Genomic DNA, 25,169 nt, shown 5'->3' with positions numbered 1-25,169 from the left:
CTTGGTTCCGACGTGTCCAGGAGTGGGAGAATTACCAGGGACCTTGCAATCTCGTGCCTGGGGGTTTCTAAGCTGGGCATAGGAGCTCCACTGGATGGAGCCAAGTGTCTTGAACTGAGTTTTTGTGATGCAGCAGGAAAAGGCGCTGCAAAAAGGAGCAACTACCAAGGCAAAGAGATGTGCATTCATTAGGGCATCGTGTCGGCAGATTTGTGGCCCTGCCAAGCACGTGTTTATTGACAGGATCGTGAACGCATGTCCGTTTTCAGTGAACAGTGATTTATGCTTTACCCTTTTTTGGTGAAAACGCACACGAGTCAGATGTGTGCTTTCAGTCTGGGTGTTCAGAAAAGCAAGAATTCATAAACACATGCCATTCCCTGGCTCCCAATTGTCCTGTCTGTACACGTGGCATGAAGATAAAAAAGAAACAGCTATTGGCAGCGGTGGGATTCGAACCCACGCCTCCAAAGAGACTGGAGCCTAAATCCAGCGCCTTAGACCGCTCGGCCACGCTACCCTGCTGGTACTGAAACGAGAGCCTCTGAGACCTGTATTTTTTTAGGGATTGGCTGGTTTGGCCATTAATTCAAAATCAAAGCAAAGCATGAACTTGGATTGAATTCTAGCACTGGCTGTGCAAAGCCCGAACTGAACAATAAAGCACACTTGTCAGCCTGAAATTGAAATGTCACCTTTCGGGAGTGCTCTGTTCGACAGCAGTCTGGTAGCCTAGTGGTCAATGTCAGCACCCCTCCATCCAGCAGTCTTGAGTTCAATTCCTGGTGAGGGAGGTCAGATCTTTTCTAGGTTTTTTTTGGTTCTAAAAATGTTTGGGAAGCGAAGGTTCAGGAACATTGCCGGTAGGGAGAGTAAGCTCTTTAAAGGCATGCAATGAGATGTGTTTTTCTTTATTTCTGCATATTTCTGTAGCTAGCTGCATTCTTTCAGTCAACATCCCGCCCCATTTAGTGCTCACGTTTTTAAAGAAGTCCACCATTAGCCCGCAGTGTAAGCCTACCCGGGGCCTCCGCCGATGGTCCATGGTGTGTGGGATCCTTACTGGACCAACCCCAGCCGTAACGCAAATCTTAGCTTTGTCTCATTCGACCCCTAACTCGACCCAAGGAGCTACTGCAAACTCTTAGCCTAACACTAGCCCTAAATGAAAGACGCCTATTGTCCTCACATGTGGGATTTTGTTCTCGCTGCTAGTGCATACGAAACTTGGTTCCGACGTGTCCAGGAGTGGGAGAATTACCAGGGACCTTGCAATCTCGTGCCTGGGGGTTTCTAAGCTGGGCATAGGAGCTCCACTGGATGGAGCCAAGTGTCTTGAACTGAGTTTTTGTGATGCAGCAGGAAAAGGCGCTGCAAAAAGGAGCAACTACCAAGGCAAAGAGATGTGCATTCATTAGGGCATCGTGTCGGCAGATTTGTGGCCCTGCCAAGCACGTGTTTATTGACAGGATCGTGAACGCATGTCCGTTTTCAGTGAACAGTGATTTATGCTTTACCCTTTTTTGGTGAAAACGCACACGAGTCAGATGTGTGCTTTCAGTCTGGGTGTTCAGAAAAGCAAGAATTCATAAACACATGCCATTCCCTGGCTCCCAATTGTCCTGTCTGTACACGTGGCATGAAGATAAAAAAGAAACAGCTATTGGCAGCGGTGGGATTCGAACCCACGCCTCCAAAGAGACTGGAGCCTAAATCCAGCGCCTTAGACCGCTCGGCCACGCTACCCTGCTGGTACTGAAACGAGAGCCTCTGAGACCTGTATTTTTTTAGGGATTGGCTGGTTTGGCCATTAATTCAAAATCAAAGCAAAGCATGAACTTGGATTGAATTCTAGCACTGGCTGTGCAAAGCCCGAACTGAACAATAAAGCACACTTGTCAGCCTGAAATTGAAATGTCACCTTTCGGGAGTGCTCTGTTCAACAGCAGTCTGGTAGCCTAGTGGTCAATGTCAGCACCCCTCCATCCAGCAGTCTTGAGTTCAATTCCCGGTGAGGGAGGTCAGATCTTTTCTAGGTTTTTTTTGGTTCTAAAAATGTTTGGGAAGCGAAGGTTCAGGAACATTGCCGGTAGGGAGAGTAAGCTCTTTAAAGGCATGCAATGAGATGTGTTTTTCTTTATTTCTGCATATTTCTGTAGCTAGCTGCATTCTTTCAGTCAACATCCCGCCCCATTTAGTGCTCACGTTTTTAAAGAAGTCCACCATTAGCCCGCAGTGTAAGCCTACCCGGGGCCTCCGCCGATGGTCCATGGTGTGTGGGATCCTTACTGGACCAACCCCAGCCGTAACGCAAATCTTAGCTTTGTCTCATTCGACCCCTAACTCGACCCAAGGAGCTACTGCAAACTCTTAGCCTAACACTAGCCCTAAATGAAAGACGCCTATTGTCCTCACATGTGGGATTTTGTTCTCGCTGCTAGTGCATACGAAACTTGGTTCCGACGTGTCCAGGAGTGGGAGAATTACCAGGGACCTTGCAATCTCGTGCCTGGGGGTTTCTAAGCTGGGCATAGGAGCTCCACTGGATGGAGCCAAGTGTCTTGAACTGAGTTTTTGTGATGCAGCAGGAAAAGGCGCTGCAAAAAGGAGCAACTACCAAGGCAAAGAGATGTGCATTCATTAGGGCATCGTGTCGGCAGATTTGTGGCCCTGCCAAGCACGTGTTTATTGACAGGATCGTGAACGCATGTCCGTTTTCAGTGAACAGTGATTTATGCTTTACCCTTTTTTGGTGAAAACGCACACGAGTCAGATGTGTGCTTTCAGTCTGGGTGTTCAGAAAAGCAAGAATTCATAAACACATGCCATTCCCTGGCTCCCAATTGTCCTGTCTGTACACGTGGCATGAAGATAAAAAAGAAACAGCTATTGGCAGCGGTGGGATTCGAACCCACGCCTCCAAAGAGACTGGAGCCTAAATCCAGCGCCTTAGACCGCTCGGCCACGCTACCCTGCTGGTACTGAAACGAGAGCCTCTGAGACCTGTATTTTTTTAGGGATTGGCTGGTTTGGCCATTAATTCAAAATCAAAGCAAAGCATGAACTTGGATTGAATTCTAGCACTGGCTGTGCAAAGCCCGAACTGAACAATAAAGCACACTTGTCAGCCTGAAATTGAAATGTCACCTTTCGGGAGTGCTCTGTTCAACAGCAGTCTGGTAGCCTAGTGGTCAATGTCAGCACCCCTCCATCCAGCAGTCTTGAGTTCAATTCCCGGTGAGGGAGGTCAGATCTTTTCTAGGTTTTTTTTGGTTCTAAAAATGTTTGGGAAGCGAAGGTTCAGGAACATTGCCGGTAGGGAGAGTAAGCTCTTTAAAGGCATGCAATGAGATGTGTTTTTCTTTATTTCTGCATATTTCTGTAGCTAGCTGCATTCTTTCAGTCAACATCCCGCCCCATTTAGTGCTCACGTTTTTAAAGAAGTCCACCATTAGCCCGCAGTGTAAGCCTACCCGGGGCCTCCGCCGATGGTCCATGGTGTGTGGGATCCTTACTGGACCAACCCCAGCCGTAACGCAAATCTTAGCTTTGTCTCATTCGACCCCTAACTCGACCCAAGGAGCTACTGCAAACTCTTAGCCTAACACTAGCCCTAAATGAAAGACGCCTATTGTCCTCACATGTGGGATTTTGTTCTCGCTGCTAGTGCATACGAAACTTGGTTCCGACGTGTCCAGGAGTGGGAGAATTACCAGGGACCTTGCAATCTCGTGCCTGGGGGTTTCTAAGCTGGGCATAGGAGCTCCACTGGATGGAGCCAAGTGTCTTGAACTGAGTTTTTGTGATGCAGCAGGAAAAGGCGCTGCAAAAAGGAGCAACTACCAAGGCAAAGAGATGTGCATTCATTAGGGCATCGTGTCGGCAGATTTGTGGCCCTGCCAAGCACGTGTTTATTGACAGGATCGTGAACGCATGTCCGTTTTCAGTGAACAGTGATTTATGCTTTACCCTTTTTTGGTGAAAACGCACACGAGTCAGATGTGTGCTTTCAGTCTGGGTGTTCAGAAAAGCAAGAATTCATAAACACATGCCATTCCCTGGCTCCCAATTGTCCTGTCTGTACACGTGGCATGAAGATAAAAAAGAAACAGCTATTGGCAGCGGTGGGATTCGAACCCACGCCTCCAAAGAGACTGGAGCCTAAATCCAGCGCCTTAGACCGCTCGGCCACGCTACCCTGCTGGTACTGAAACGAGAGCCTCTGAGACCTGTATTTTTTTAGGGATTGGCTGGTTTGGCCATTAATTCAAAATCAAAGCAAAGCATGAACTTGGATTGAATTCTAGCACTGGCTGTGCAAAGCCCGAACTGAACAATAAAGCACACTTGTCAGCCTGAAATTGAAATGTCACCTTTCGGGAGTGCTCTGTTCAACAGCAGTCTGGTAGCCTAGTGGTCAATGTCAGCACCCCTCCATCCAGCAGTCTTGAGTTCAATTCCCGGTGAGGGAGGTCAGATCTTTTCTAGGTTTTTTTTGGTTCTAAAAATGTTTGGGAAGCGAAGGTTCAGGAACATTGCCGGTAGGGAGAGTAAGCTCTTTAAAGGCATGCAATGAGATGTGTTTTTCTTTATTTCTGCATATTTCTGTAGCTAGCTGCATTCTTTCAGTCAACATCCCGCCCCATTTAGTGCTCACGTTTTTAAAGAAGTCCACCATTAGCCCGCAGTGTAAGCCTACCCGGGGCCTCCGCCGATGGTCCATGGTGTGTGGGATCCTTACTGGACCAACCCCAGCCGTAACGCAAATCTTAGCTTTGTCTCATTCGACCCCTAACTCGACCCAAGGAGCTACTGCAAACTCTTAGCCTAACACTAGCCCTAAATGAAAGACGCCTATTGTCCTCACATGTGGGATTTTGTTCTCGCTGCTAGTGCATACGAAACTTGGTTCCGACGTGTCCAGGAGTGGGAGAATTACCAGGGACCTTGCAATCTCGTGCCTGGGGGTTTCTAAGCTGGGCATAGGAGCTCCACTGGATGGAGCCAAGTGTCTTGAACTGAGTTTTTGTGATGCAGCAGGAAAAGGCGCTGCAAAAAGGAGCAACTACCAAGGCAAAGAGATGTGCATTCATTAGGGCATCGTGTCGGCAGATTTGTGGCCCTGCCAAGCACGTGTTTATTGACAGGATCGTGAACGCATGTCCGTTTTCAGTGAACAGTGATTTATGCTTTACCCTTTTTTGGTGAAAACGCACACGAGTCAGATGTGTGCTTTCAGTCTGGGTGTTCAGAAAAGCAAGAATTCATAAACACATGCCATTCCCTGGCTCCCAATTGTCCTGTCTGTACACGTGGCATGAAGATAAAAAAGAAACAGCTATTGGCAGCGGTGGGATTCGAACCCACGCCTCCAAAGAGACTGGAGCCTAAATCCAGCGCCTTAGACCGCTCGGCCACGCTACCCTGCTGGTACTGAAACGAGAGCCTCTGAGACCTGTATTTTTTTAGGGATTGGCTGGTTTGGCCATTAATTCAAAATCAAAGCAAAGCATGAACTTGGATTGAATTCTAGCACTGGCTGTGCAAAGCCCGAACTGAACAATAAAGCACACTTGTCAGCCTGAAATTGAAATGTCACCTTTCGGGAGTGCTCTGTTCAACAGCAGTCTGGTAGCCTAGTGGTCAATGTCAGCACCCCTCCATCCAGCAGTCTTGAGTTCAATTCCCGGTGAGGGAGGTCAGATCTTTTCTAGGTTTTTTTTGGTTCTAAAAATGTTTGGGAAGCGAAGGTTCAGGAACATTGCCGGTAGGGAGAGTAAGCTCTTTAAAGGCATGCAATGAGATGTGTTTTTCTTTATTTCTGCATATTTCTGTAGCTAGCTGCATTCTTTCAGTCAACATCCCGCCCCATTTAGTGCTCACGTTTTTAAAGAAGTCCACCATTAGCCCGCAGTGTAAGCCTACCCGGGGCCTCCGCCGATGGTCCATGGTGTGTGGGATCCTTACTGGACCAACCCCAGCCGTAACGCAAATCTTAGCTTTGTCTCATTCGACCCCTAACTCGACCCAAGGAGCTACTGCAAACTCTTAGCCTAACACTAGCCCTAAATGAAAGACGCCTATTGTCCTCACATGTGGGATTTTGTTCTCGCTGCTAGTGCATACGAAACTTGGTTCCGACGTGTCCAGGAGTGGGAGAATTACCAGGGACCTTGCAATCTCGTGCCTGGGGGTTTCTAAGCTGGGCATAGGAGCTCCACTGGATGGAGCCAAGTGTCTTGAACTGAGTTTTTGTGATGCAGCAGGAAAAGGCGCTGCAAAAAGGAGCAACTACCAAGGCAAAGAGATGTGCATTCATTAGGGCATCGTGTCGGCAGATTTGTGGCCCTGCCAAGCACGTGTTTATTGACAGGATCGTGAACGCATGTCCGTTTTCAGTGAACAGTGATTTATGCTTTACCCTTTTTTGGTGAAAACGCACACGAGTCAGATGTGTGCTTTCAGTCTGGGTGTTCAGAAAAGCAAGAATTCATAAACACATGCCATTCCCTGGCTCCCAATTGTCCTGTCTGTACACGTGGCATGAAGATAAAAAAGAAACAGCTATTGGCAGCGGTGGGATTCGAACCCACGCCTCCAAAGAGACTGGAGCCTAAATCCAGCGCCTTAGACCGCTCGGCCACGCTACCCTGCTGGTACTGAAACGAGAGCCTCTGAGACCTGTATTTTTTTAGGGATTGGCTGGTTTGGCCATTAATTCAAAATCAAAGCAAAGCATGAACTTGGATTGAATTCTAGCACTGGCTGTGCAAAGCCCGAACTGAACAATAAAGCACACTTGTCAGCCTGAAATTGAAATGTCACCTTTCGGGAGTGCTCTGTTCAACAGCAGTCTGGTAGCCTAGTGGTCAATGTCAGCACCCCTCCATCCAGCAGTCTTGAGTTCAATTCCCGGTGAGGGAGGTCACATCTTTTCTAGGTTTTTTTTGGTTCTAAAAATGTTTGGGAAGCGAAGGTTCAGGAACATTGCCGGTAGGGAGAGTAAGCTCTTTAAAGGCATGCAATGAGATGTGTTTTTCTTTATTTCTGCATATTTCTGTAGCTAGCTGCATTCTTTCAGTCAACATCCCGCCCCATTTAGTGCTCACGTTTTTAAAGAAGTCCACCATTAGCCCGCAGTGTAAGCCTACCCGGGGCCTCCGCCGATGGTCCATGGTGTGTGGGATCCTTACTGGACCAACCCCAGCCGTAACGCAAATCTTAGCTTTGTCTCATTCGACCCCTAACTCGACCCAAGGAGCTACTGCAAACTCTTAGCCTAACACTAGCCCTAAATGAAAGACGCCTATTGTCCTCACATGTGGGATTTTGTTCTCGCTGCTAGTGCATACGAAACTTGGTTCCGACGTGTCCAGGAGTGGGAGAATTACCAGGGACCTTGCAATCTCGTGCCTGGGGGTTTCTAAGCTGGGCATAGGAGCTCCACTGGATGGAGCCAAGTGTCTTGAACTGAGTTTTTGTGATGCAGCAGGAAAAGGCGCTGCAAAAAGGAGCAACTACCAAGGCAAAGAGATGTGCATTCATTAGGGCATCGTGTCGGCAGATTTGTGGCCCTGCCAAGCACGTGTTTATTGACAGGATCGTGAACGCATGTCCGTTTTCAGTGAACAGTGATTTATGCTTTACCCTTTTTTGGTGAAAACGCACACGAGTCAGATGTGTGCTTTCAGTCTGGGTGTTCAGAAAAGCAAGAATTCATAAACACATGCCATTCCCTGGCTCCCAATTGTCCTGTCTGTACACGTGGCATGAAGATAAAAAAGAAACAGCTATTGGCAGCGGTGGGATTCGAACCCACGCCTCCAAAGAGACTGGAGCCTAAATCCAGCGCCTTAGACCGCTCGGCCACGCTACCCTGCTGGTACTGAAACGAGAGCCTCTGAGACCTGTATTTTTTTAGGGATTGGCTGGTTTGGCCATTAATTCAAAATCAAAGCAAAGCATGAACTTGGATTGAATTCTAGCACTGGCTGTGCAAAGCCCGAACTGAACAATAAAGCACACTTGTCAGCCTGAAATTGAAATGTCACCTTTCGGGAGTGCTCTGTTCAACAGCAGTCTGGTAGCCTAGTGGTCAATGTCAGCACCCCTCCATCCAGCAGTCTTGAGTTCAATTCCCGGTGAGGGAGGTCAGATCTTTTCTAGGTTTTTTTTGGTTCTAAAAATGTTTGGGAAGCGAAGGTTCAGGAACATTGCCGGTAGGGAGAGTAAGCTCTTTAAAGGCATGCAATGAGATGTGTTTTTCTTTATTTCTGCATATTTCTGTAGCTAGCTGCATTCTTTCAGTCAACATCCCGCCCCATTTAGTGCTCACGTTTTTAAAGAAGTCCACCATTAGCCCGCAGTGTAAGCCTACCCGGGGCCTCCGCCGATGGTCCATGGTGTGTGGGATCCTTACTGGACCAACCCCAGCCGTAACGCAAATCTTAGCTTTGTCTCATTCGACCCCTAACTCGACCCAAGGAGCTACTGCAAACTCTTAGCCTAACACTAGCCCTAAATGAAAGACGCCTATTGTCCTCACATGTGGGATTTTGTTCTCGCTGCTAGTGCATACGAAACTTGGTTCCGACGTGTCCAGGAGTGGGAGAATTACCAGGGACCTTGCAATCTCGTGCCTGGGGGTTTCTAAGCTGGGCATAGGAGCTCCACTGGATGGAGCCAAGTGTCTTGAACTGAGTTTTTGTGATGCAGCAGGAAAAGGCGCTGCAAAAAGGAGCAACTACCAAGGCAAAGAGATGTGCATTCATTAGGGCATCGTGTCGGCAGATTTGTGGCCCTGCCAAGCACGTGTTTATTGACAGGATCGTGAACGCATGTCCGTTTTCAGTGAACAGTGATTTATGCTTTACCCTTTTTTGGTGAAAACGCACACGAGTCAGATGTGTGCTTTCAGTCTGGGTGTTCAGAAAAGCAAGAATTCATAAACACATGCCATTCCCTGGCTCCCAATTGTCCTGTCTGTACACGTGGCATGAAGATAAAAAAGAAACAGCTATTGGCAGCGGTGGGATTCGAACCCACGCCTCCAAAGAGACTGGAGCCTAAATCCAGCGCCTTAGACCGCTCGGCCACGCTACCCTGCTGGTACTGAAACGAGAGCCTCTGAGACCTGTATTTTTTTAGGGATTGGCTGGTTTGGCCATTAATTCAAAATCAAAGCAAAGCATGAACTTGGATTGAATTCTAGCACTGGCTGTGCAAAGCCCGAACTGAACAATAAAGCACACTTGTCAGCCTGAAATTGAAATGTCACCTTTCGGGAGTGCTCTGTTCAACAGCAGTCTGGTAGCCTAGTGGTCAATGTCAGCACCCCTCCATCCAGCAGTCTTGAGTTCAATTCCCGGTGAGGGAGGTCAGATCTTTTCTAGGTTTTTTTTGGTTCTAAAAATGTTTGGGAAGCGAAGGTTCAGGAACATTGCCGGTAGGGAGAGTAAGCTCTTTAAAGGCATGCAATGAGATGTGTTTTTCTTTATTTCTGCATATTTCTGTAGCTAGCTGCATTCTTTCAGTCAACATCCCGCCCCATTTAGTGCTCACGTTTTTAAAGAAGTCCACCATTAGCCCGCAGTGTAAGCCTACCCGGGGCCTCCGCCGATGGTCCATGGTGTGTGGGATCCTTACTGGACCAACCCCAGCCGTAACGCAAATCTTAGCTTTGTCTCATTCGACCCCTAACTCGACCCAAGGAGCTACTGCAAACTCTTAGCCTAACACTAGCCCTAAATGAAAGACGCCTATTGTCCTCACATGTGGGATTTTGTTCTCGCTGCTAGTGCATACGAAACTTGGTTCCGACGTGTCCAGGAGTGGGAGAATTACCAGGGACCTTGCAATCTCGTGCCTGGGGGTTTCTAAGCTGGGCATAGGAGCTCCACTGGATGGAGCCAAGTGTCTTGAACTGAGTTTTTGTGATGCAGCAGGAAAAGGCGCTGCAAAAAGGAGCAACTACCAAGGCAAAGAGATGTGCATTCATTAGGGCATCGTGTCGGCAGATTTGTGGCCCTGCCAAGCACGTGTTTATTGACAGGATCGTGAACGCATGTCCGTTTTCAGTGAACAGTGATTTATGCTTTACCCTTTTTTGGTGAAAACGCACACGAGTCAGATGTGTGCTTTCAGTCTGGGTGTTCAGAAAAGCAAGAATTCATAAACACATGCCATTCCCTGGCTCCCAATTGTCCTGTCTGTACACGTGGCATGAAGATAAAAAAGAAACAGCTATTGGCAGCGGTGGGATTCGAACCCACGCCTCCAAAGAGACTGGAGCCTAAATCCAGCGCCTTAGACCGCTCGGCCACGCTACCCTGCTGGTACTGAAACGAGAGCCTCTGAGACCTGTATTTTTTTAGGGATTGGCTGGTTTGGCCATTAATTCAAAATCAAAGCAAAGCATGAACTTGGATTGAATTCTAGCACTGGCTGTGCAAAGCCCGAACTGAACAATAAAGCACACTTGTCAGCCTGAAATTGAAATGTCACCTTTCGGGAGTGCTCTGTTCAACAGCAGTCTGGTAGCCTAGTGGTCAATGTCAGCACCCCTCCATCCAGCAGTCTTGAGTTCAATTCCCGGTGAGGGAGGTCAGATCTTTTCTAGGTTTTTTTTGGTTCTAAAAATGTTTGGGAAGCGAAGGTTCAGGAACATTGCCGGTAGGGAGAGTAAGCTCTTTAAAGGCATGCAATGAGATGTGTTTTTCTTTATTTCTGCATATTTCTGTAGCTAGCTGCATTCTTTCAGTCAACATCCCGCCCCATTTAGTGCTCACGTTTTTAAAGAAGTCCACCATTAGCCCGCAGTGTAAGCCTACCCGGGGCCTCCGCCGATGGTCCATGGTGTGTGGGATCCTTACTGGACCAACCCCAGCCGTAACGCAAATCTTAGCTTTGTCTCATTCGACCCCTAACTCGACCCAAGGAGCTACTGCAAACTCTTAGCCTAACACTAGCCCTAAATGAAAGACGCCTATTGTCCTCACATGTGGGATTTTGTTCTCGCTGCTAGTGCATACGAAACTTGGTTCCGACGTGTCCAGGAGTGGGAGAATTACCAGGGACCTTGCAATCTCGTGCCTGGGGGTTTCTAAGCTGGGCATAGGAGCTCCACTGGATGGAGCCAAGTGTCTTGAACTGAGTTTTTGTGATGCAGCAGGAAAAGGCGCTGCAAAAAGGAGCAACTACCAAGGCAAAGAGATGTGCATTCATTAGGGCATCGTGTCGGCAGATTTGTGGCCCTGCCAAGCACGTGTTTATTGACAGGATCGTGAACGCATGTCCGTTTTCAGTGAACAGTGATTTATGCTTTACCCTTTTTTGGTGAAAACGCACACGAGTCAGATGTGTGCTTTCAGTCTGGGTGTTCAGAAAAGCAAGAATTCATAAACACATGCCATTCCCTGGCTCCCAATTGTCCTGTCTGTACACGTGGCATGAAGATAAAAAAGAAACAGCTATTGGCAGCGGTGGGATTCGAACCCACGCCTCCAAAGAGACTGGAGCCTAAATCCAGCGCCTTAGACCGCTCGGCCACGCTACCCTGCTGGTACTGAAACGAGAGCCTCTGAGACCTGTATTTTTTTAGGGATTGGCTGGTTTGGCCATTAATTCAAAATCAAAGCAAAGCATGAACTTGGATTGAATTCTAGCACTGGCTGTGCAAAGCCCGAACTGAACAATAAAGCACACTTGTCAGCCTGAAATTGAAATGTCACCTTTCGGGAGTGCTCTGTTCAACAGCAGTCTGGTAGCCTAGTGGTCAATGTCAGCACCCCTCCATCCAGCAGTCTTGAGTTCAATTCCCGGTGAGGGAGGTCAGATCTTTTCTAGGTTTTTTTTGGTTCTAAAAATGTTTGGGAAGCGAAGGTTCAGGAACATTGCCGGTAGGGAGAGTAAGCTCTTTAAAGGCATGCAATGAGATGTGTTTTTCTTTATTTCTGCATATTTCTGTAGCTAGCTGCATTCTTTCAGTCAACATCCCGCCCCATTTAGTGCTCACGTTTTTAAAGAAGTCCACCATTAGCCCGCAGTGTAAGCCTACCCGGGGCCTCCGCCGATGGTCCATGGTGTGTGGGATCCTTACTGGACCAACCCCAGCCGTAACGCAAATCTTAGCTTTGTCTCATTCGACCCCTAACTCGACCCAAGGAGCTACTGCAAACTCTTAGCCTAACACTAGCCCTAAATGAAAGACGCCTATTGTCCTCACATGTGGGATTTTGTTCTCGCTGCTAGTGCATACGAAACTTGGTTCCGACGTGTCCAGGAGTGGGAGAATTACCAGGGACCTTGCAATCTCGTGCCTGGGGGTTTCTAAGCTGGGCATAGGAGCTCCACTGGATGGAGCCAAGTGTCTTGAACTGAGTTTTTGTGATGCAGCAGGAAAAGGCGCTGCAAAAAGGAGCAACTACCAAGGCAAAGAGATGTGCATTCATTAGGGCATCGTGTCGGCAGATTTGTGGCCCTGCCAAGCACGTGTTTATTGACAGGATCGTGAACGCATGTCCGTTTTCAGTGAACAGTGATTTATGCTTTACCCTTTTTTGGTGAAAACGCACACGAGTCAGATGTGTGCTTTCAGTCTGGGTGTTCAGAAAAGCAAGAATTCATAAACACATGCCATTCCCTGGCTCCCAATTGTCCTGTCTGTACACGTGGCATGAAGATAAAAAAGAAACAGCTATTGGCAGCGGTGGGATTCGAACCCACGCCTCCAAAGAGACTGGAGCCTAAATCCAGCGCCTTAGACCGCTCGGCCACGCTACCCTGCTGGTACTGAAACGAGAGCCTCTGAGACCTGTATTTTTTTAGGGATTGGCTGGTTTGGCCATTAATTCAAAATCAAAGCAAAGCATGAACTTGGATTGAATTCTAGCACTGGCTGTGCAAAGCCCGAACTGAACAATAAAGCACACTTGTCAGCCTGAAATTGAAATGTCACCTTTCGGGAGTGCTCTGTTCAACAGCAGTCTGGTAGCCTAGTGGTCAATGTCAGCACCCCTCCATCCAGCAGTCTTGAGTTCAATTCCCGGTGAGGGAGGTCAGATCTTTTCTAGGTTTTTTTTGGTTCTAAAAATGTTTGGGAAGCGAAGGTTCAGGAACATTGCCGGTAGGGAGAGTAAGCTCTTTAAAGGCATGCAATGAGATGTGTTTTTCTTTATTTCTGCATATTTCTGTAGCTAGCTGCATTCTTTCAGTCAACATCCCGCCCCATTTAGTGCTCACGTTTTTAAAGAAGTCCACCATTAGCCCGCAGTGTAAGCCTACCCGGGGCCTCCGCCGATGGTCCATGGTGTGTGGGATCCTTACTGGACCAACCCCAGCCGTAACGCAAATCTTAGCTTTGTCTCATTCGACCCCTAACTCGACCCAAGGAGCTACTGCAAACTCTTAGCCTAACACTAGCCCTAAATGAAAGACGCCTATTGTCCTCACATGTGGGATTTTGTTCTCGCTGCTAGTGCATACGAAACTTGGTTCCGACGTGTCCAGGAGTGGGAGAATTACCAGGGACCTTGCAATCTCGTGCCTGGGGGTTTCTAAGCTGGGCATAGGAGCTCCACTGGATGGAGCCAAGTGTCTTGAACTGAGTTTTTGTGATGCAGCAGGAAAAGGCGCTGCAAAAAGGAGCAACTACCAAGGCAAAGAGATGTGCATTCATTAGGGCATCGTGTCGGCAGATTTGTGGCCCTGCCAAGCACGTGTTTATTGACAGGATCGTGAACGCATGTCCGTTTTCAGTGAACAGTGATTTATGCTTTACCCTTTTTTGGTGAAAACGCACACGAGTCAGATGTGTGCTTTCAGTCTGGGTGTTCAGAAAAGCAAGAATTCATAAACACATGCCATTCCCTGGCTCCCAATTGTCCTGTCTGTACACGTGGCATGAAGATAAAAAAGAAACAGCTATTGGCAGCGGTGGGATTCGAACCCACGCCTCCAAAGAGACTGGAGCCTAAATCCAGCGCCTTAGACCGCTCGGCCACGCTACCCTGCTGGTACTGAAACGAGAGCCTCTGAGACCTGTATTTTTTTAGGGATTGGCTGGTTTGGCCATTAATTCAAAATCAAAGCAAAGCATGAACTTGGATTGAATTCTAGCACTGGCTGTGCAAAGCCCGAACTGAACAATAAAGCACACTTGTCAGCCTGAAATTGAAATGTCACCTTTCGGGAGTGCTCTGTTCAACAGCAGTCTGGTAGCCTAGTGGTCAATGTCAGCACCCCTCCATCCAGCAGTCTTGAGTTCAATTCCCGGTGAGGGAGGTCAGATCTTTTCTAGGTTTTTTTTGGTTCTAAAAATGTTTGGGAAGCGAAGGTTCAGGAACATTGCCGGTAGGGAGAGTAAGCTCTTTAAAGGCATGCAATGAGATGTGTTTTTCTTTATTTCTGCATATTTCTGTAGCTAGCTGCATTCTTTCAGTCAACATCCCGCCCCATTTAGTGCTCACGTTTTTAAAGAAGTCCACCATTAGCCCGCAGTGTAAGCCTACCCGGGGCCTCCGCCGATGGTCCATGGTGTGTGGGATCCTTACTGGACCAACCCCAGCCGTAACGCAAATCTTAGCTTTGTCTCATTCGACCCCTAACTCGACCCAAGGAGCTACTGCAAACTCTTAGCCTAACACTAGCCCTAAATGAAAGACGCCTATTGTCCTCACATGTGGGATTTTGTTCTCGCTGCTAGTGCATACGAAACTTGGTTCCGACGTGTCCAGGAGTGGGAGAATTACCAGGGACCTTGCAATCTCGTGCCTGGGGGTTTCTAAGCTGGGCATAGGAGCTCCACTGGATGGAGCCAAGTGTCTTGAACTGAGTTTTTGTGATGCAGCAGGAAAAGGCGCTGCAAAAAGGAGCAACTACCAAGGCAAAGAGATGTGCATTCATTAGGGCATCGTGTCGGCAGATTTGTGGCCCTGCCAAGCACGTGTTTATTGACAGGATCGTGAACGCATGTCCGTTTTCAGTGAACAGTGATTTATGCTTTACCCTTTTTTGGTGAAAACGCACACGAGTCAGATGTGTGCTTTCAGTCTGGGTGTTCAGAAAAGCAAGAATTCATAAACACATGCCATTCCCTGGCTCCCAATTGTCCTGTCTGTACACGTGGCATGAAGATAAAAAAGAAACAGCTATTGGCAGCGGTGGGATTCGAACCCACGCCTCCAAAGAGACTGGAGCCTAAATCCAGCGCCTTAGACCGCTCGGCCACGCTACCCTGCTGGTACTGAAACGAGAGCCTCTGAGACCTGTATTTTTTTAGGGATTGGCTGGTTTGGCCATTAATTCAAAATCAAAGCAAAGCATGAACTTGGATTGAATTCTAGCACTGGCTGTGCAAAGCCCGAACTGAACAATAAAGCACACTTGTCAGCCTGAAATTGAAATGTCACCTTTCGGGAGTGCTCTGTTCAACAGCAGTCTGGTAGCCTAGTGGTCAATGTCAGCACCCCTCCATCCAGCAGTCTTGAGTTCAATTCCCGGTGAGGGAGGTCAGATCTTTTCTAGGTTTTTTTTGGTTCTAAAAATGTTTGGGAAGCGAAGGTTCAGGAACATTGCCGGTAGGGAGAGTAAGCTCTTTAAAGGCATGCAATGAGATGTGTTTTTCTTTATTTCTGCATATTTCTGTAGCTAGCTGCATTCTTTCAGTCAACATCCCGCCCCATTTGGTGCTCACGTTTTTAAAGAAGTCCACCATTAGCCCGCAGTGTAAGCCTACCCGGGGCCTCCGCCGATGGTCCATGGTGTGTGGGATCCTTACTGGACCAACCCCAGCCGTAACGCAAATCTTAGCTTTGTCTCATTCGACCCCTAACTCGACCCAAGGAGCTACTGCAAACTCTTAGCCTAACACTAGCCCTAAATGAAAGACGCCTATTGTCCTCACATGTGGGATTTTGTTCTCGCTGCTAGTGCATACGAAACTTGGTTCCGACGTGTCCAGGAGTGGGAGAATTACCAGGGACCTTGCAATCTCGTGCCTGGGGGTTTCTAAGCTGGGCATAGGAGCTCCACTGGATGGAGCCAAGTGTCTTGAACTGAGTTTTTGTGATGCAGCAGGAAAAGGCGCTGCAAAAAGGAGCAACTACCAAGGCAAAGAGATGTGCATTCATTAGGGCATCGTGTCGGCAGATTTGTGGCCCTGCCAAGCACGTGTTTATTGACAGGATCGTGAACGCATGTCCGTTTTCAGTGAACAGTGATTTATGCTTTACCCTTTTTTGGTGAAAACGCACACGAGTCAGATGTGTGCTTTCAGTCTGGGTGTTCAGAAAAGCAAGAATTCATAAACACATGCCATTCCCTGGCTCCCAATTGTCCTGTCTGTACACGTGGCATGAAGATAAAAAAGAAACAGCTATTGGCAGCGGTGGGATTCGAACCCACGCCTCCAAAGAGACTGGAGCCTAAATCCAGCGCCTTAGACCGCTCGGCCACGCTACCCTGCTGGTACTGAAACGAGAGCCTCTGAGACCTGTATTTTTTTAGGGATTGGCTGGTTTGGCCATTAATTCAAAATCAAAGCAAAGCATGAACTTGGATTGAATTCTAGCACTGGCTGTGCAAAGCCCGAACTGAACAATAAAGCACACTTGTCAGCCTGAAATTGAAATGTCACCTTTCGGGAGTGCTCTGTTCAACAGCAGTCTGGTAGCCTAGTGGTCAATGTCAGCACCCCTCCATCCAGCAGTCTTGAGTTCAATTCCCGGTGAGGGAGGTCAGATCTTTTCTAGGTTTTTTTTGGTTCTAAAAATGTTTGGGAAGCGAAGGTTCAGGAACATTGCCGGTAGGGAGAGTAAGCTCTTTAAAGGCATGCAATGAGATGTGTTTTTCTTTATTTCTGCATATTTCTGTAGCTAGCTGCATTCTTTCAGTCAACATCCCGCCCCATTTGGTGCTCACGTTTTTAAAGAAGTCCACCATTAGCCCGCAGTGTAAGCCTACCCGGGGCCTCCGCCGATGGTCCATGGTGTGTGGGATCCTTACTGGACCAACCCCAGCCGTAACGCAAATCTTAGCTTTGTCTCATTCGACCCCTAACTCGACCCAAGGAGCTACTGCAAACTCTTAGCCTAACACTAGCCCTAAATGAAAGACGCCTATTGTCCTCACATGTGGGATTTTGTTCTCGCTGCTAGTGCATACGAAACTTGGTTCCGACGTGTCCAGGAGTGGGAGAATTACCAGGGACCTTGCAATCTCGTGCCTGGGGGTTTCTAAGCTGGGCATAGGAGCTCCACTGGATGGAGCCAAGTGTCTTGAACTGAGTTTTTGTGATGCAGCAGGAAAAGGCGCTGCAAAAAGGAGCAACTACCAAGGCAAAGAGATGTGCATTCATTAGGGCATCGTGTCGGCAGATTTGTGGCCCTGCCAAGCACGTGTTTATTGACAGGATCGTGAACGCATGTCCGTTTTCAGTGAACAGTGATTTATGCTTTACCCTTTTTTGGTGAAAACGCACACGAGTCAGATGTGTGCTTTCAGTCTGGGTGTTCAGAAAAGCAAGAATTCATAAACACATGCCATTCCCTGGCTCCCAATTGTCCTGTCTGTACACGTGGCATGAAGATAAAAAAGAAACAGCTATTGGCAGCGGTGGGATTCGAACCCACGCCTCCAAAGAGACTGGAGCCTAAATCCAGCGCCTTAGACCGCTCGGCCACGCTACCCTGCTGGTACTGAAACGAGAGCCTCTGAGACCTGTATTTTTTTAGGGATTGGCTGGTTTGGCCATTAATTCAAAATCAAAGCAAAGCATGAACTTGGATTGAATTCTAGCACTGGCTGTGCAAAGCCCGAACTGAACAATAAAGCACACTTGTCAGCCTGAAATTGAAATGTCACCTTTCGGGAGTGCTCTGTTCAACAGCAGTCTGGTAGCCTAGTGGTCAATGTCAGCACCCCTCCATCCAGCAGTCTTGAGTTCAATTCCCGGTGAGGGAGGTCAGATCTTTTCTAGGTTTTTTTTGGTTCTAAAAATGTTTGGGAAGCGAAGGTTCAGGAACATTGCCGGTAGGGAGAGTAAGCTCTTTAAAGGCATGCAATGAGATGTGTTTTTCTTTATTTCTGCATATTTCTGTAGCTAGCTGCATTCTTTCAGTCAACATCCCGCCCCATTTGGTGCTCACGTTTTTAAAGAAGTCCACCATTAGCCCGCAGTGTAAGCCTACCCGGGGCCTCCGCCGATGGTCCATGGTGTGTGGGATCCTTACTGGACCAACCCCAGCCGTAACGCAAATCTTAGCTTTGTCTCATTCGACCCCTAACTCGACCCAAGGAGCTACTGCAAACTCTTAGCCTAACACTAGCCCTAAATGAAAGACGCCTATTGTCCTCACATGTGGGATTTTGTTCTCGCTGCTAGTGCATACGAAACTTGGTTCCGACGTGTCCAGGAGTGGGAGAATTACCAGGGACCTTGCAATCTCGTGCCTGGGGGTTTCTAAGCTGGGCATAGGAGCTCCACTGGATGGAGCCAAGTGTCTTGAACTGAGTTTTTGTGATGCAGCAGGAAAAGGCGCTGCAAAAAGGAGCAACTACCAAGGCAAAGAGATGTGCATTCATTAGGGCATCGTGTCGGCAGATTTGTGGCCCTGCCAAGCACGTGTTTATTGACAGGATCGTGAACGCATGTCCGTTTTCAGTGAACAGTGATTTATGCTTTACCCTTTTTTGGTGAAAACGCACACGAGTCAGATGTGTGCTTTCAGTCTGGGTGTTCAGAAAAGCAAGAATTCATAAACACATGCCATTCCCTGGCTCCCAATTGTCCTGTCTGTACACGTGGCATGAAGATAAAAAAGAAACAGCTATTGGCAGCGGTGGGATTCGAACCCACGCCTCCAAAGAGACTGGAGCCTAAATCCAGCGCCTTAGACCGCTCGGCCACGCTACCCTGCTGGTACTGAAACGAGAGCCTCTGAGACCTGTATTTTTTTAGGGATTGGCTGGTTTGGCCATTAATTCAAAATCAAAGCAAAGCATGAACTTGGATTGAATTCTAGCACTGGCTGTGCAAAGCCCGAACTGAACAATAAAGCACACTTGTCAGCCTGAAATTGAAATGTCACCTTTCGGGAGTGCTCTGTTCAACAGCAGTCTGGTAGCCTAGTGGTCAATGTCAGCACCCCTCCATCCAGCAGTCTTGAGTTCAATTCCCGGTGAGGGAGGTCAGATCTTTTCTAGGTTTTTTTTGGTTCTAAAAATGTTTGGGAAGCGAAGGTTCAGGAACATTGCCGGTAGGGAGAGTAAGCTCTTTAAAGGCATGCAATGAGATGTGTTTTTCTTTATTTCTGCATATTTCTGTAGCTAGCTGCATTCTTTCAGTCAACATCCCGCCCCATTTAGTGCTCACGTTTTTAAAGAAGTCCACCATTAGCCCGCAGTGTAAGCCTACCCGGGGCCTCCGCCGATGGTCCATGGTGTGTGGGATCCTTACTGGACCAACCCCAGCCGTAACGCAAATCTTAGCTTTGTCTCATTCGACCCCTAACTCGACCCAAGGAGCTACTGCAAACTCTTAGCCTAACACTAGCCCTAAATGAAAGACGCCTATTGTCCTCACATGTGGGATTTTGTTCTCGCTGCTAGTGCATACGAAACTTGGTTCCGACGTGTCCAGGAGTGGGAGAATTACCAGGGACCTTGCAATCTCGTGCCTGGGGGTTTCTAAGCTGGGCATAGGAGCTCCACTGGATGGAGCCAAGTGTCTTGAACTGAGTTTTTGTGATGCAGCAGGAAAAGGCGCTGCAAAAAGGAGCAACTACCAAGGCAAAGAGATGTGCATTCATTAGGGCATCGTGTCGGCAGATTTGTGGCCCTGCCAAGCACGTGTTTATTGACAGGATCGTGAACGCATGTCCGTTTTCAGTGAACAGTGATTTATGCTTTACCCTTTTTTGGTGAAAACGCACACGAGTCAGATGTGTGCTTTCAGTCTGGGTGTTCAGAAAAGCAAGAATTCATAAACACATGCCATTCCCTGGCTCCCAATTGTCCTGTCTGTACACGTGGCATGAAGATAAAAAAGAAACAGCTATTGGCAGCGGTGGGATTCGAACCCACGCCTCCAAAGAGACTGGAGCCTAAATCCAGCGCCTTAGACCGCTCGGCCACGCTACCCTGCTGGTACTGAAACGAGAGCCTCTGAGACCTGTATTTTTTTAGGGATTGGCTGGTTTGGCCATTAATTCAAAATCAAAGCAAAGCATGAACTTGGATTGAATTCTAGCACTGGCTGTGCAAAGCCCGAACTGAACAATAAAGCACACTTGTCAGCCTGAAATTGAAATGTCACCTTTCGGGAGTGCTCTGTTCAACAGCAGTCTGGTAGCCTAGTGGTCAATGTCAGCACCCCTCCATCCAGCAGTCTTGAGTTCAATTCCCGGTGAGGGAGGTCAGATCTTTTCTAGGTTTTTTTTGGTTCTAAAAATGTTTGGGAAGCGAAGGTTCAGGAACATTGCCGGTAGGGAGAGTAAGCTCTTTAAAGGCATGCAATGAGATGTGTTTTTCTTTATTTCTGCATATTTCTGTAGCTAGCTGCATTCTTTCAGTCAACATCCCGCCCCATTTAGTGCTCACGTTTTTAAAGAAGTCCACCATTAGCCCGCAGTGTAAGCCTACCCGGGGCCTCCGCCGATGGTCCATGGTGTGTGGGATCCTTACTGGACCAACCCCAGCCGTAACGCAAATCTTAGCTTTGTCTCATTCGACCCCTAACTCGACCCAAGGAGCTACTGCAAACTCTTAGCCTAACACTAGCCCTAAATGAAAGACGCCTATTGTCCTCACATGTGGGATTTTGTTCTCGCTGCTAGTGCATACGAAACTTGGTTCCGACGTGTCCAGGAGTGGGAGAATTACCAGGGACCTTGCAATCTCGTGCCTGGGGGTTTCTAAGCTGGGCATAGGAGCTCCACTGGATGGAGCCAAGTGTCTTGAACTGAGTTTTTGTGATGCAGCAGGAAAAGGCGCTGCAAAAAGGAGCAACTACCAAGGCAAAGAGATGTGCATTCATTAGGGCATCGTGTCGGCAGATTTGTGGCCCTGCCAAGCACGTGTTTATTGACAGGATCGTGAACGCATGTCCGTTTTCAGTGAACAGTGATTTATGCTTTACCCTTTTTTGGTGAAAACGCACACGAGTCAGATGTGTGCTTTCAGTCTGGGTGTTCAGAAAAGCAAGAATTCATAAACACATGCCATTCCCTGGCTCCCAATTGTCCTGTCTGTACACGTGGCATGAAGATAAAAAAGAAACAGCTATTGGCAGCGGTGGGATTCGAACCCACGCCTCCAAAGAGACTGGAGCCTAAATCCAGCGCCTTAGACCGCTCGGCCACGCTACCCTGCTGGTACTGAAACGAGAGCCTCTGAGACCTGTATTTTTTTAGGGATTGGCTGGTTTGGCCATTAATTCAAAATCAAAGCAAAGCATGAACTTGGATTGAATTCTAGCACTGGCTGTGCAAAGCCCGAACTGAACAATAAAGCACACTTGTCAGCCTGAAATTGAAATGTCACCTTTCGGGAGTGCTCTGTTCGACAGCAGTCTGGTAGCCTAGTGGTCAATGTCAGCACCCCTCCATCCAGCAGTCTTGAGTTCAATTCCCGGTGAGGGAGGTCAGATCTTTTCTAGGTTTTTTTTGGTTCTAAAAATGTTTGGGAAGCGAAGGTTCAGGAACATTGCCGGTAGGGAGAGTAAGCTCTTTAAAGGCATGCAATGAGATGTGTTTTTCTTTATTTCTGCATATTTCTGTAGCTAGCTGCATTCTTTCAGTCAACATCCCGCCCCATTTAGTGCTCACGTTTTTAAAGAAGTCCACCATTAGCCCGCAGTGTAAGCCTACCCGGGGCCTCCGCCGATGGTCCATGGTGTGTGGGATCCTTACTGGACCAACCCCAGCCGTAACGCAAATCTTAGCTTTGTCTCATTCGACCCCTAACTCGACCCAAGGAGCTACTGCAAACTCTTAGCCTAACACTAGCCCTAAATGAAAGACGCCTATTGTCCTCACATGTGGGATTTTGTTCTCGCTGCTAGTGCATACGAAACTTGGTTCCGACGTGTCCAGGAGTGGGAGAATTACCAGGGACCTTGCAATCTCGTGCCTGGGGGTTTCTAAGCTGGGCATAGGAGCTCCACTGGATGGAGCCAAGTGTCTTGAACTGAGTTTTTGTGATGCAGCAGGAAAAGGCGCTGCAAAAAGGAGCAACTACCAAGGCAAAGAGATGTGCATTCATTAGGGCATCGTGTCGGCAGATTTGTGGCCCTGCCAAGCACGTGTTTATTGACAGGATCGTGAACGCATGTCCGTTTTCAGTGAACAGTGATTTATGCTTTACCCTTTTTTGGTGAAAACGCACACGAGTCAGATGTGTGCTTTCAGTCTGGGTGTTCAGAAAAGCAAGAATTCATAAACACATGCCATTCCCTGGCTCCCAATTGTCCTGTCTGTACACGTGGCATGAAGATAAAAAAGAAACAGCTATTGGCAGCGGTGGGATTCGAACCCACGCCTCCAAAGAGACTGGAGCCTAAATCCAGCGCCTTAGACCGCTCGGCCACGCTACCCTGCTGGTACTGAAACGAGAGCCTCTGAGACCTGTATTTTTTTAGGGATTGGCTGGTTTGGCCATTAATTCAAAATCAAAGCAAAGCATGAACTTGGATTGAATTCTAGCACTGGCTGTGCAAAGCCCGAACTGAACAATAAAGCACACTTGTCAGCCTGAAATTGAAATGTCACCTTTCGGGAGTGCTCTGTTCGACAGCAGTCTGGTAGCCTAGTGGTCAATGTCAGCACCCCTCCATCCAGCAGTCTTGAGTTCAATTCCCGGTGAGGGAGGTCAGATCTTTTCTAGGTTTTTTTTGGTTCTAAAAATGTTTGGGAAGCGAAGGTTCAGGAACATTGCCGGTAGGGAGAGTAAGCTCTTTAAAGGCATGCAATGAGATGTGTTTTTCTTTATTTCTGCATATTTCTGTAGCTAGCTGCATTCTTTCAGTCAACATCCCGCCCCATTTAGTGCTCACGTTTTTAAAGAAGTCCACCATTAGCCCGCAGTGTAAGCCTACCCGGGGCCTCCGCCGATGGTCCATGGTGTGTGGGATCCTTACTGGACCAACCCCAGCCGTAACGCAAATCTTAGCTTTGTCTCATTCGACCCCTAACTCGACCCAAGGAGCTACTGCAAACTCTTAGCCTAACACTAGCCCTAAATGAAAGACGCCTATTGTCCTCACATGTGGGATTTTGTTCTCGCTGCTAGTGCATACGAAACTTGGTTCCGACGTGTCCAGGAGTGGGAGAATTACCAGGGACCTTGCAATCTCGTGCCTGGGGGTTTCTAAGCTGGGCATAGGAGCTCCACTGGATGGAGCCAAGTGTCTTGAACTGAGTTTTTGTGATGCAGCAGGAAAAGGCGCTGCAAAAAGGAGCAACTACCAAGGCAAAGAGATGTGCATTCATTAGGGCATCGTGTCGGCAGATTTGTGGCCCTGCCAAGCACGTGTTTATTGACAGGATCGTGAACGCATGTCCGTTTTCAGTGAACAGTGATTTATGCTTTACCCTTTTTTGGTGAAAACGCACACGAGTCAGATGTGTGCTTTCAGTCTGGGTGTTCAGAAAAGCAAGAATTCATAAACACATGCCATTCCCTGGCTCCCAATTGTCCTGTCTGTACACGTGGCATGAAGATAAAAAAGAAACAGCTATTGGCAGCGGTGGGATTCGAACCCACGCCTCCAAAGAGACTGGAGCCTAAATCCAGCGCCTTAGACCGCTCGGCCACGCTACCCTGCTGGTACTGAAACGAGAGCCTCTGAGACCTGTATTTTTTTAGGGATTGGCTGGTTTGGCCATTAATTCAAAATCAAAGCAAAGCATGAACTTGGATTGAATTCTAGCACTGGCTGTGCAAAGCCCGAACTGAACAATAAAGCACACTTGTCAGCCTGAAATTGAAATGTCACCTTTCGGGAGTGCTCTGTTCAACAGCAGTCTGGTAGCCTAGTGGTCAATGTCAGCACCCCTCCATCCAGCAGTCTTGAGTTCAATTCCCGGTGAGGGAGGTCAGATCTTTTCTAGGTTTTTTTTGGTTCTAAAAATGTTTGGGAAGCGAAGGTTCAGGAACATTGCCGGTAGGGAGAGTAAGCTCTTTAAAGGCATGCAATGAGATGTGTTTTTCTTTATTTCTGCATATTTCTGTAGCTAGCTGCATTCTTTCAGTCAACATCCCGCCCCATTTAGTGCTCACGTTTTTAAAGAAGTCCACCATTAGCCCGCAGTGTAAGCCTACCCGGGGCCTCCGCCGATGGTCCATGGTGTGTGGGATCCTTACTGGACCAACCCCAGCCGTAACGCAAATCTTAGCTTTGTCTCATTCGACCCCTAACTCGACCCAAGGAGCTACTGCAAACTCTTAGCCTAACACTAGCCCTAAATGAAAGACGCCTATTGTCCTCACATGTGGGATTTTGTTCTCGCTGCTAGTGCATACGAAACTTGGTTCCGACGTGTCCAGGAGTGGGAGAATTACCAGGGACCTTGCAATCTCGTGCCTGGGGGTTTCTAAGCTGGGCATAGGAGCTCCACTGGATGGAGCCAAGTGTCTTGAACTGAGTTTTTGTGATGCAGCAGGAAAAGGCGCTGCAAAAAGGAGCAACTACCAAGGCAAAGAGATGTGCATTCATTAGGGCATCGTGTCGGCAGATTTGTGGCCCTGCCAAGCACGTGTTTATTGACAGGATCGTGAACGCATGTCCGTTTTCAGTGAACAGTGATTTATGCTTTACCCTTTTTTGGTGAAAACGCACACGAGTCAGATGTGTGCTTTCAGTCTGGGTGTTCAGAAAAGCAAGAATTCATAAACACATGCCATTCCCTGGCTCCCAATTGTCCTGTCTGTACACGTGGCATGAAGATAAAAAAGAAACAGCTATTGGCAGCGGTGGGATTCGAACCCACGCCTCCAAAGAGACTGGAGCCTAAATCCAGCGCCTTAGACCGCTCGGCCACGCTACCCTGCTGGTACTGAAACGAGAGCCTCTGAGACCTGTATTTTTTTAGGGATTGGCTGGTTTGGCCATTAATTCAAAATCAAAGCAAAGCATGAACTTGGATTGAATTCTAGCACTGGCTGTGCAAAGCCCG

At 48.0% G+C, this 25,169-nt stretch overlaps 21 non-coding genes across 21 annotated transcripts; all 21 read right to left on the bottom strand.

Annotated features, from left to right (window-relative positions):
* Nucleotides 1-438: 438 nt before the first annotated feature.
* Nucleotides 439-520, bottom strand: TRNAL-UAG (transfer RNA leucine (anticodon UAG)). The gene has a single exon. It is a non-coding gene; the product is annotated as a tRNA-Leu (tRNA).
* Nucleotides 521-1,664: 1,144 nt separating this feature from the next.
* On the bottom strand, nucleotides 1,665-1,746 carry TRNAL-UAG (transfer RNA leucine (anticodon UAG)). The gene has a single exon. It is a non-coding gene; the product is annotated as a tRNA-Leu (tRNA).
* A 1,144-nt stretch (nucleotides 1,747-2,890) lies between these two features.
* Nucleotides 2,891-2,972, bottom strand: TRNAL-UAG (transfer RNA leucine (anticodon UAG)). The gene has a single exon. It is a non-coding gene; the product is annotated as a tRNA-Leu (tRNA).
* A 1,144-nt stretch (nucleotides 2,973-4,116) lies between these two features.
* TRNAL-UAG (transfer RNA leucine (anticodon UAG)) lies at nucleotides 4,117-4,198 on the bottom strand. The gene has a single exon. It is a non-coding gene; the product is annotated as a tRNA-Leu (tRNA).
* A 1,144-nt stretch (nucleotides 4,199-5,342) lies between these two features.
* TRNAL-UAG (transfer RNA leucine (anticodon UAG)) lies at nucleotides 5,343-5,424 on the bottom strand. Its single transcript has one exon. It is a non-coding gene; the product is annotated as a tRNA-Leu (tRNA).
* A 1,144-nt stretch (nucleotides 5,425-6,568) lies between these two features.
* TRNAL-UAG (transfer RNA leucine (anticodon UAG)) lies at nucleotides 6,569-6,650 on the bottom strand. Its single transcript has one exon. It is a non-coding gene; the product is annotated as a tRNA-Leu (tRNA).
* A 1,144-nt stretch (nucleotides 6,651-7,794) lies between these two features.
* TRNAL-UAG (transfer RNA leucine (anticodon UAG)) lies at nucleotides 7,795-7,876 on the bottom strand. Its single transcript has one exon. It is a non-coding gene; the product is annotated as a tRNA-Leu (tRNA).
* A 1,144-nt stretch (nucleotides 7,877-9,020) lies between these two features.
* On the bottom strand, nucleotides 9,021-9,102 carry TRNAL-UAG (transfer RNA leucine (anticodon UAG)). The gene has a single exon. It is a non-coding gene; the product is annotated as a tRNA-Leu (tRNA).
* A 1,144-nt stretch (nucleotides 9,103-10,246) lies between these two features.
* TRNAL-UAG (transfer RNA leucine (anticodon UAG)) lies at nucleotides 10,247-10,328 on the bottom strand. Its single transcript has one exon. It is a non-coding gene; the product is annotated as a tRNA-Leu (tRNA).
* A 1,144-nt stretch (nucleotides 10,329-11,472) lies between these two features.
* TRNAL-UAG (transfer RNA leucine (anticodon UAG)) lies at nucleotides 11,473-11,554 on the bottom strand. Its single transcript has one exon. It is a non-coding gene; the product is annotated as a tRNA-Leu (tRNA).
* Nucleotides 11,555-12,698: 1,144 nt separating this feature from the next.
* TRNAL-UAG (transfer RNA leucine (anticodon UAG)) lies at nucleotides 12,699-12,780 on the bottom strand. The gene has a single exon. It is a non-coding gene; the product is annotated as a tRNA-Leu (tRNA).
* Nucleotides 12,781-13,924: 1,144 nt separating this feature from the next.
* On the bottom strand, nucleotides 13,925-14,006 carry TRNAL-UAG (transfer RNA leucine (anticodon UAG)). The gene has a single exon. It is a non-coding gene; the product is annotated as a tRNA-Leu (tRNA).
* A 1,144-nt stretch (nucleotides 14,007-15,150) lies between these two features.
* On the bottom strand, nucleotides 15,151-15,232 carry TRNAL-UAG (transfer RNA leucine (anticodon UAG)). Its single transcript has one exon. It is a non-coding gene; the product is annotated as a tRNA-Leu (tRNA).
* A 1,144-nt stretch (nucleotides 15,233-16,376) lies between these two features.
* On the bottom strand, nucleotides 16,377-16,458 carry TRNAL-UAG (transfer RNA leucine (anticodon UAG)). Its single transcript has one exon. It is a non-coding gene; the product is annotated as a tRNA-Leu (tRNA).
* Nucleotides 16,459-17,602: 1,144 nt separating this feature from the next.
* Nucleotides 17,603-17,684, bottom strand: TRNAL-UAG (transfer RNA leucine (anticodon UAG)). Its single transcript has one exon. It is a non-coding gene; the product is annotated as a tRNA-Leu (tRNA).
* Nucleotides 17,685-18,828: 1,144 nt separating this feature from the next.
* TRNAL-UAG (transfer RNA leucine (anticodon UAG)) lies at nucleotides 18,829-18,910 on the bottom strand. The gene has a single exon. It is a non-coding gene; the product is annotated as a tRNA-Leu (tRNA).
* A 1,144-nt stretch (nucleotides 18,911-20,054) lies between these two features.
* Nucleotides 20,055-20,136, bottom strand: TRNAL-UAG (transfer RNA leucine (anticodon UAG)). Its single transcript has one exon. It is a non-coding gene; the product is annotated as a tRNA-Leu (tRNA).
* A 1,144-nt stretch (nucleotides 20,137-21,280) lies between these two features.
* Nucleotides 21,281-21,362, bottom strand: TRNAL-UAG (transfer RNA leucine (anticodon UAG)). The gene has a single exon. It is a non-coding gene; the product is annotated as a tRNA-Leu (tRNA).
* A 1,144-nt stretch (nucleotides 21,363-22,506) lies between these two features.
* Nucleotides 22,507-22,588, bottom strand: TRNAL-UAG (transfer RNA leucine (anticodon UAG)). The gene has a single exon. It is a non-coding gene; the product is annotated as a tRNA-Leu (tRNA).
* A 1,144-nt stretch (nucleotides 22,589-23,732) lies between these two features.
* TRNAL-UAG (transfer RNA leucine (anticodon UAG)) lies at nucleotides 23,733-23,814 on the bottom strand. The gene has a single exon. It is a non-coding gene; the product is annotated as a tRNA-Leu (tRNA).
* Nucleotides 23,815-24,958: 1,144 nt separating this feature from the next.
* TRNAL-UAG (transfer RNA leucine (anticodon UAG)) lies at nucleotides 24,959-25,040 on the bottom strand. The gene has a single exon. It is a non-coding gene; the product is annotated as a tRNA-Leu (tRNA).
* Between the last annotated feature and the right edge of the window lie 129 nt (nucleotides 25,041-25,169).

Source organism: Ambystoma mexicanum, chromosome 1p (assembly GCF_040938575.1).
Source record: "Ambystoma mexicanum isolate Mex_15411 chromosome 1p, UKY_AmexF1_1, whole genome shotgun sequence".
Lineage (NCBI taxonomy): Eukaryota > Metazoa > Chordata > Amphibia > Caudata > Ambystomatidae > Ambystoma > Ambystoma mexicanum.
Note: the sequence above shows the minus strand (reverse complement) of the source record. Positions and strands in the feature narration are given on the sequence as shown.